Consider the following 8,244-nt stretch of genomic DNA (forward strand, 5'->3'; position numbering starts at 1 on the left):
AATTTCCCACCTATATTCACTCCCCAGTGCATTGCACATATGTCGTTAGTGAGAGGTTGGAAAGGGCCCACCCACATTGTGGCGAGAGTCATCAACAGTGTCACTATCCACTCAGGATAAAGGACAGCTCTTCATTTGTTGCCCATATATACATTCAACCATTACTTAGTGAACTTCATGATCTAAAGGTGGGGGAGGGGGAAGAAAATAAACAGGGAATTATTACAGTATGATAATTATAACTTGGGAGAGTCTACATGATTCTAGGAGAGTATACTGGGGACAAACACCTGATCTAGTTTGGGGACTGTCAGATAAACTTCTTCAAGATGTCCAAGTTAAGAGCTAAAGGACAAGCACAAAATGGTCGGCCAGGTAAAGAGCTTTTAGAAGAATGTGCAAAGTTCATACCCTAATTGGTTTTGTAATCCAATTAAGAGCACTGGACTTCAGCCTGACGGCAATGCAAAGCCCTCAGGGAAATTACCCGATTTGATGCACATCTTAGACTGATCACCCTGGCTTGCGAGTGTGAAGAATGGATTGGCCAGGGGCAGAGCTCGAGGCAGAAACCAGGTGGGAGGCTTTGCAGTAACCCAGGGAGAGACACAAATGGGATGGAACCAGGGTTGGAAGAAGTGGACTGACTAGAAAGGGAGTGACACGGTAGAACAGCTAGGACTTGGGGATTGCTTGGATGTGGGGAGGAGGTAAATGGGAGATAAAGGCCCCATTTGCTGAGAGAGAAAACACTGGAGGAAGAGCTGACTTGTCAGAGTGAGAGGGCTGGGGCGAGAAATTCAGGTTAGAAGGAATAATACCAGATAATATTTAGTCAACACTTACTGTGGACTGTGTGCTGTGTATGTATTGTCTCATTTAATCCTTGCTATAATAGCTCACATTTCTGAGCCCTCTTACCATATACCAGGATCATGCCAAGAGCTTTACATGAATTGACTTATTCACAGTTGCCTTATAAGTTGGGCTATTAATATCCCCATTTTACAGATGAGGAGACTGAGGTTCAGAGAGATTAAATAGCTTATCCAAGTCCTGCAGCTACTAAGTGGCATAGTTAACACTAGAACCAGTTTCTGCTAGAGCCCTTGCTTTTTTAATCACTTATCATATTGACTCCATGATAAGTGTGCAGAGCTTATGGGGTACCCAAGACAATATGTCTAGTGGGTAGTTGGAGTTCTAAGACTGAAGCTCAGGAGAGAAATACAAGCTGGAAATATAGACTGGCAATTAATTTATTAGCTTATAGATGGTATTTAAACCATGGAAGTGAATAAACTGTGCAGGTTAAGAAGAAAAGAGGAGTATGGACAAAACCCAACTTTCACAGGCTTGTAGAGGAAAAGCCCACCAACAGCAGTGGCTGGAAATGTAAAGACATGGAAACCTGGGCTGGCCGAGTGGCTCAGTTGGTTAAGAGCTCGCTCTGAGCAACAGAATTGGACCATTTCACAAAAACTAACAGAGGCTTTTTAGGGCAATGTGGCCACATATATCAAATGCTTCCAGGATCTTAAGGAAGATGAGGAGTTGAGCAGATGTCAGCCCCATGGAGGTGACCTTGACTGGAGCCATTTTAGTGGAGTGCTGAGTGGGTTCTAGAAATGAAAGGAAGTACAGAATGGAGTGGGTGAATATAGATCACTTTGTCACTCTTTCAAAAATTTTAAGTATGACAAGAAATAGTGTTCACCCGAGGAGGATGTGGGCTCAAAGGGGAGAGGCTTTTTCTGTAAGTTGGAGGAGATTTCAGCATGTATGAATGATGGTGGGAATGAGTCAGTGGAGGGAAAGAGAGGAGATTAGAGATGTAGTTAGGTTTCTGAGATGTGAGAGGGTTCTGATCCAAAGTTCAGGTCTTCCCCCCCCCCCCAAAAAAAAGACATACTCCTTGAGTGTTTACTCCATGTAAGGTTGGATCTTAGACAAGGTACCTCTTTGCTGGGAGCCGTCTGCGCCTCAGTATCTGACATGGCCAAACACACTGCAATTGTGACAAGTTCTGAAGCTCTGACTGAGAAACAGATACTGCTTTATATCTTAAAGAATTTAAATTCCCCTTTGGATGCGCCCCAGTAGAACAAAGATCTTACACCCCTTCTGATAGATATATCACAATAATTATATTTTATACACTAAAGGCAATTTTAGTCACACTACTAGTCTCTTAGTAAAGGTCAAAGTACACACCCTATAAATCTTAAAATCCTGCTTAGCTAATAGTGTTTAGGATAATTGTTGAGTAGACATAGTCACTATAGGTAAAAGGATTAGCCTTAGTCACGTAGTCACTATAGGTAAAAAGGATTAAAACACAGTTAAGATAAGTTGATCTTTTAGCATAAGAAAAAGTCAAGCTGTATCCTGGAGCATAAGAATTACAAGGAAGTAAAACCCTGATCTAAACTATGTAAAAGAACTTTTTACTGATGAGATAATGGTCAACTGCCCACTATAAAAAGGGGCATGCTGTAGAATAAAGTGAGACACTTCTCTTCTTGAAAAAGAGCTCCTGTGTCTTCGCGCGTCTTTTTTCCTTTTCCTCGCGGACTCTGCCTCCACCTGAGGGAACCCCTGGACCCCGCGGGAGCTGGTCTCCCGCACCTCTTCACCTCTTCCACTGTGACTGAACGGAAGGACCAAGACCAGGGGCCGCGTAGGGGGTTTTAGAGGAAAAAAGAGGGGAAGGGGCACTGCGTAAGGTCTGGGATGAAGAAAATGGAGATTGAACCTGATTCATGGTGTTCAAGGTTTGAGGGTAATGGGTGAGGATCAAACTAGCCACTCTGGTGACTGGGAAACAAGGAATTCTGTGCTGTGCTGCGTGGCCGCGGAAGGCGGAAGGTGGTGTCATGGCACTGGTGGGTTCATGACCCCGGCAGCACTCAACCATCTGCTTAGTGGAGTCAGGTGGATGGTTGGTTGGAATGAAAATGTTTTCCCCCCTTTAGGTGGAAGCAATATAAGAATGATAAGACAAAGAAATAAGGATATTGGCAAAAGACTAGTTGAACTGATGGACCAGATGGGGTATGGAAGTGGCAGGAAGTGAATGGGATGGGGCTGATAGAGAGGAGTTAGAAATTACAAGGGATTCAACATCTCAGTGAGTCGAAGAACAGATGTAGCAGGAATAACAAAGAAAGAGCCCTATGGTAGTTGAAAATATGTTGACACGTTTTTTGGTATTTCCTTCAAAAAGGGGAGCCTGCTTCTCCTTGAGCATCGGCTGGTCCTAATGGTTTCCTTCTAACACCCAGGAAAACAAAGTGCTAGGTTATAAAAGGCACCTCTCTCTTGGATTGCTTGTTCTGGGCGATTTCGTTGCCAGGTCTTTAGGACACCCAGGAGTCCCTGTAGAGAGGACCACGTGATGAGGAACGGAGGCTCCTGCCACAACCCACATGAACTTGCCTGGCATGTCCGCGAACTACCCAGGAAGGAAGGCGGTGCACCCGGCTCTGCTGGGCATCCTGGCTGCAGCCTCCTGAGACACCTTGAACCAGAACCATCCAGCTACGCTGCTCCTGGGTTCCTGACATCAGAAACTGTGTGAACGAATACACTTTCATTGTTTTAAGCTGCTGAGGTTGGGGGTAATTGGGTTTGCTGCATTAAATAACAATACAGGCACTGAAAAATAGGAGAATGAGAAAGGAGAATAGAATGTTTGAATTCTAGATGTCAGTGATTGTGGGTTCATGGCACTGGATGTCTGAAGTGGGCTAGAAGTGACGGACACTGAAGCTGAGAAGTTCCAGGAACTGAGATGTTGGCTAGGTCATCTGCACATATAGTGAAGTTATCCAAATAAAGGCAGAACTGAGCTTAAAGAAAGTCTGAGTCACAGGCGAGGTAGGTCTCAAACGAGCAGGAATAACTGGGATGTGGGAAGATGATGTCAGTGAGTGGGGGCAGATGACACGAGCAGAAATCTTTAGACTGAAGTGAAGGAATAATGATTTGAAAGCAACACAAGCTAGTGAGCAGGGCCCCAGTTTCTCCCTGGATGGCAGGTCCTCACGGTGCAGCAGGGTGAGCAGTGCACTTAGGAGAGGCTTGGAAACAGCTAGGTTTTACTTAAAGCCAAGAGCTGGGAATCCACTCAAGCAAGAGGCTGAGAGTATAAATGTAGGCAAGTATGTTAACTATGGAGGGGGGTGCGGGAAGTTACAGTAAATGGTTTGAGAAGAAAGGGAGCATAGGGGTGTGTGTGTGTGTGTGTGTGTGTGTGTGTGTGTGTGATGGGGGAAGAACTGTGGTGGAAAATTAAAGTTGAAGCACATTGGAGAGGATTCAGGCGAGGTTAATGGACTGGCTTGTGAGTTTCCTGTGCTATCCCTGCATCCCTGTCACAGCTCTAATTCAATTTATCAGTAGTCCATGCCTATAATGCGTGCATTACTGGAGTCTCACCAACACAGAGGCCCTGCATGTTAAACATGGCATTTGGGTCACACTCATTCAAGATACTGAGATTATTTTCTCAGTTAAGATTAAATTTGAAGTTTATTTTTCTCATGCAAAATATTGCTCTTGCCAAAGTGTAATTTATTCTTCACACTGTTTGAAAGAATATAGCTAGAAAACAAACCTCTAAAGGCAGTTTTTCAATTTTATACAGGTAAATAATATTTGTTGCTACATGGCTGGTGTCTTTTTTTTTTTTTGGTTGGAGAGCTTATTTTTATTTTATTCTTTTTGTGAAAAATAAAACCAATTTTTAAAAATTCCTGCAGTATCCTGTAGAAAAGAATTCAGTGTTTGTGACTTATTTAGGTTTTGTAGAACAAGTAAACGTTGCTTAAATATAAAAATACATGCTTATGCAATAAGAATATCCTCAGTTAGAGTTATAAAGATGGAAATTTGAAGTTCTATGAAGGAGGGAGATGTCTATATGCATATACAATATATGAAAAGATATGTTATTTGAAGGGTCGGAAAAAATATAAACTTACAGAAGTTTATATAGAAGTACCCTTAGTGTCTAATGACAGTTCTGGAAATGAATAAAAGAAGATGCGAGATAAGGAGGGGCTGTTACTTAGTGTTCACTTAACATGGAGAAACAGCTAGAACTAATGAATCCATTTAGTGTTTTCTGAAACCAGAACAATGTAGCATTCTAGACACTGTGACATCACTTTTTAAAAATAGCTGCTTTCACCAACAGATAGCAGTTTATAATGAAAACGTTTTCTCATTTCTTTTGGGAAAAGGGAGGGGAAGGTTGGGGGAAAGGGTGACTAGTGACTAAGTGAGATAAATGTTCTAATTGTCCCTGGTCTCCATGTAAATAGAAATGTAACTGGCACCGAGCTACAAGGTCACGTGCACATTCTCTCATGAAAATATTAAGCAAATAGTCCAGTTCCATTGTTTGGTTTTATGACTGGAAAGTCATTAACATAATGAATTTTATTGTTAGCCTACTTTTAACAGATTAGAAGCAATCAACAGTAACAAGACAAAAATCTCCATGGATGTTGCCATGATGACTTTGATGAGGGTGATAAAGGTGTGGTCCCCCAGAGACGTGACTGGGGCCAGGGCTGTGATGTTGCAGACACAGAGGACTGGCACCCACCCAGGACCAGCCTCAGCCTGGGCAGACAGTGGCTCTGCTTTAAGAGTCCCTTTGTGCCCAACACAGTTATCTGTCATTCAGCGTGTAAAAATTACATTGCTTTCAGAGTCACAGAGAACGTTGTTGCCAGTGGTGTGCTGGGAAAATTGGCTCTTGAGAAAGTGTTGATGGTCAAGATGCCGATTTCAAGCTCCCCAATTTGAAATGAACTAGGGAAGAGTCTTGCATAATTGGCTCTTGGGAGCCTGCTCACCCTGACTGGAAGTTGGATTCTCGGCTACTTGTAGCCTCAATGTATTTGTAAATGCTTTATTTACACACTCAGAAGTTGAAACTGAAAACCACTGACTTGAAGGGTAATATACAAGCACCAGGGTCAGACAAGGCATTCCAAAAAACAAACGAACCATGCTCCGGGTGTCCACAAATCATGTTAGCCAAGTGTCAGACCTCAGTTTTCAAGAATTGAAAAAACTATAAAAACTAAAAACTTTTAAATAAAGGATGAGATCCTCCACTGTTGCACCCACTTCACCCCCAGACAGTCCCTTCTTGCCAGATGCAGTTACTGGTCCACCATCAGTGTCTTCTAAGGTTTGGATTCCCTTGAAAATATTAATCTCCCTGGAAAGGCTGGAGGCCTAGGAGTTCCTCATCCTTCTTCCTCCCCTCTTCCTCTTCCTCCTCCTCCATTCTCCCCTCCTTTTTCTCCTCTCCCGCCTCCCTCCTCTTCCTGTTCTCCCTTTTAGAATTTACCCAGGACAACGCTATGCTAGATATTGTTCCAGACGCTGGGTTACAAAGGCTGGTCAGGATTCGTCTGACAATAGGAACCTATGGTCTAGTTGGTGGCGTCCAGTGTAGGAAGGCAATAAACCTTTACATGCTCAGTGATAGAAGACTGCACAGTTAGTGTCAGAGGAGGATGGCTAATCCATTCCAGTAGAGGAGTGGGTATGTAAGGAAAGGCTTCAGGAAGATGCTGCTGTTTGAGTGCAATCATCTAACGTGTCATGTGACGGCCAAACACCGACAACAAAAGCAACAGAAGCTTTTACTGAGCACATCCTATGTGCTAGGCACTTTTCTAAACCCATATATTATCTCATGTAATCCTGTCAGCTACTTTATGAAGATTATACTCTTAGTATTTTACATGAGAAGATTGAGGAGCAGGGAGGTTAAGTGACTTGCCAAAGATCACATAGCTAGAAAAATGTGGAGCCAAGGTTTGCATTTAGGCACTCTGACTAGAGTACAATCTCAACCATTTACAATACTCTGCCTCAAATACTGTCACAATACATGATGTAACTGAAAGTTTTTCAGGAGTTCTGATAGGGGAAGTAGGGTGGGGCTCACACCATCACAAGTGCCCTCAAAAAGCCCTGGGCCAGGGCATCAGTCTTGTATTGGCAGAGCAATCAGATGTTTTGTGTGGAGCCCACTTGGCAACAGTTCATTAGCTACAAGTATGGTAGTAAATGTGCCATGAAGAAATTTTCTGTAACCAATTCCAATAATAATTGGATTAGATATTTATTAAATGCAGATTTCAATAAAGCTGCAATGTTAACTTCACGTTCAAGTGAACAAAACTACTTTGCAGAGATCAAATGACACTGCATGAAATTGACATTGAAGGTCACCCACTGGCAGAGGTTTGGTTAAGCATGGGTTTGGATTATCTTGAACTAGCAAACAAAGCTGTGAATTTTAATATTAATGCCATTTTGTACAATATACTATACAAATGGAGGTTCTCTGCCTTACTATTATGGAAGTCAAGAAGTCAAAATATGGAAGAACAGTTTAACTGAAGAGCTAGACCTGAGGCTACAGGGTCTTATTTTTAAATATTTAATAAGAGTGTCAACTTATTTAACAACATGTGTGAATTGATTTAGCAAAACATGATCTAGTATGTTTTCCTTGGTTTTACAGTTGTATAAGAGACATAAGGAATTTATCTCCTTTAAATTAATATTGTAAATTCCAACTTCTATCTCATCCTTTATTTAAAATTTTGGTTTTTATAGTTTTTCCAATTCATGAAAACTGAGATTTGACACTTGGCTAAGATGATTTGTGGTCGGGCAGAGCCTGGTCATTTGGATTTTTGGGAATAACTTCTCTGACCCTAGTGCTTGTATATTACCCTCAAAGTCAGTGGTTTTCAGTTTCATGTTCTAAGTGTGTAGATAAAGCACTCAGAAATGCATTCAAACTATAAGCATTTAAGCTAACGGGGAGTTTGGGAAGGCAAGTATTTTTAGTTGAGGGTGATACTCTCCTAAACAAAGTCTGGGTAATGCTGGTAAAAAATAATAGAGATGGGGCCAGCTGAGTGGTGCGTTGGTTAAGAGTTGGCTTGGGACGCCAGTTCTGAGCTGCAGGGCCCCTGGTTCGGATCCCACATGAGGGCCAGTGACGCTGCGCCCTCTACAGCTAAACTAGTGAGCAACAGCTCGACCTGGAGCTGGGTTGCCATGAGTCGCCGGCGACGGCGTAGGCTGCAGTGGGGCTGGCCGGCAGCTGGCGTGAGCTTTTGTGAGCTGCCATGAGCTGCCGTGAGCGGCTGTCCAATGGCCAGCAAGCGACTGCCTCACCCGGGGAAGAGCGCAATGATA

This window comes from Hipposideros armiger, unplaced genomic scaffold (genome assembly GCF_001890085.2).
Source record: "Hipposideros armiger isolate ML-2016 unplaced genomic scaffold, ASM189008v1 scaffold_301, whole genome shotgun sequence".
Classification (NCBI taxonomy): Eukaryota; Metazoa; Chordata; class Mammalia; order Chiroptera; family Hipposideridae; genus Hipposideros; species Hipposideros armiger.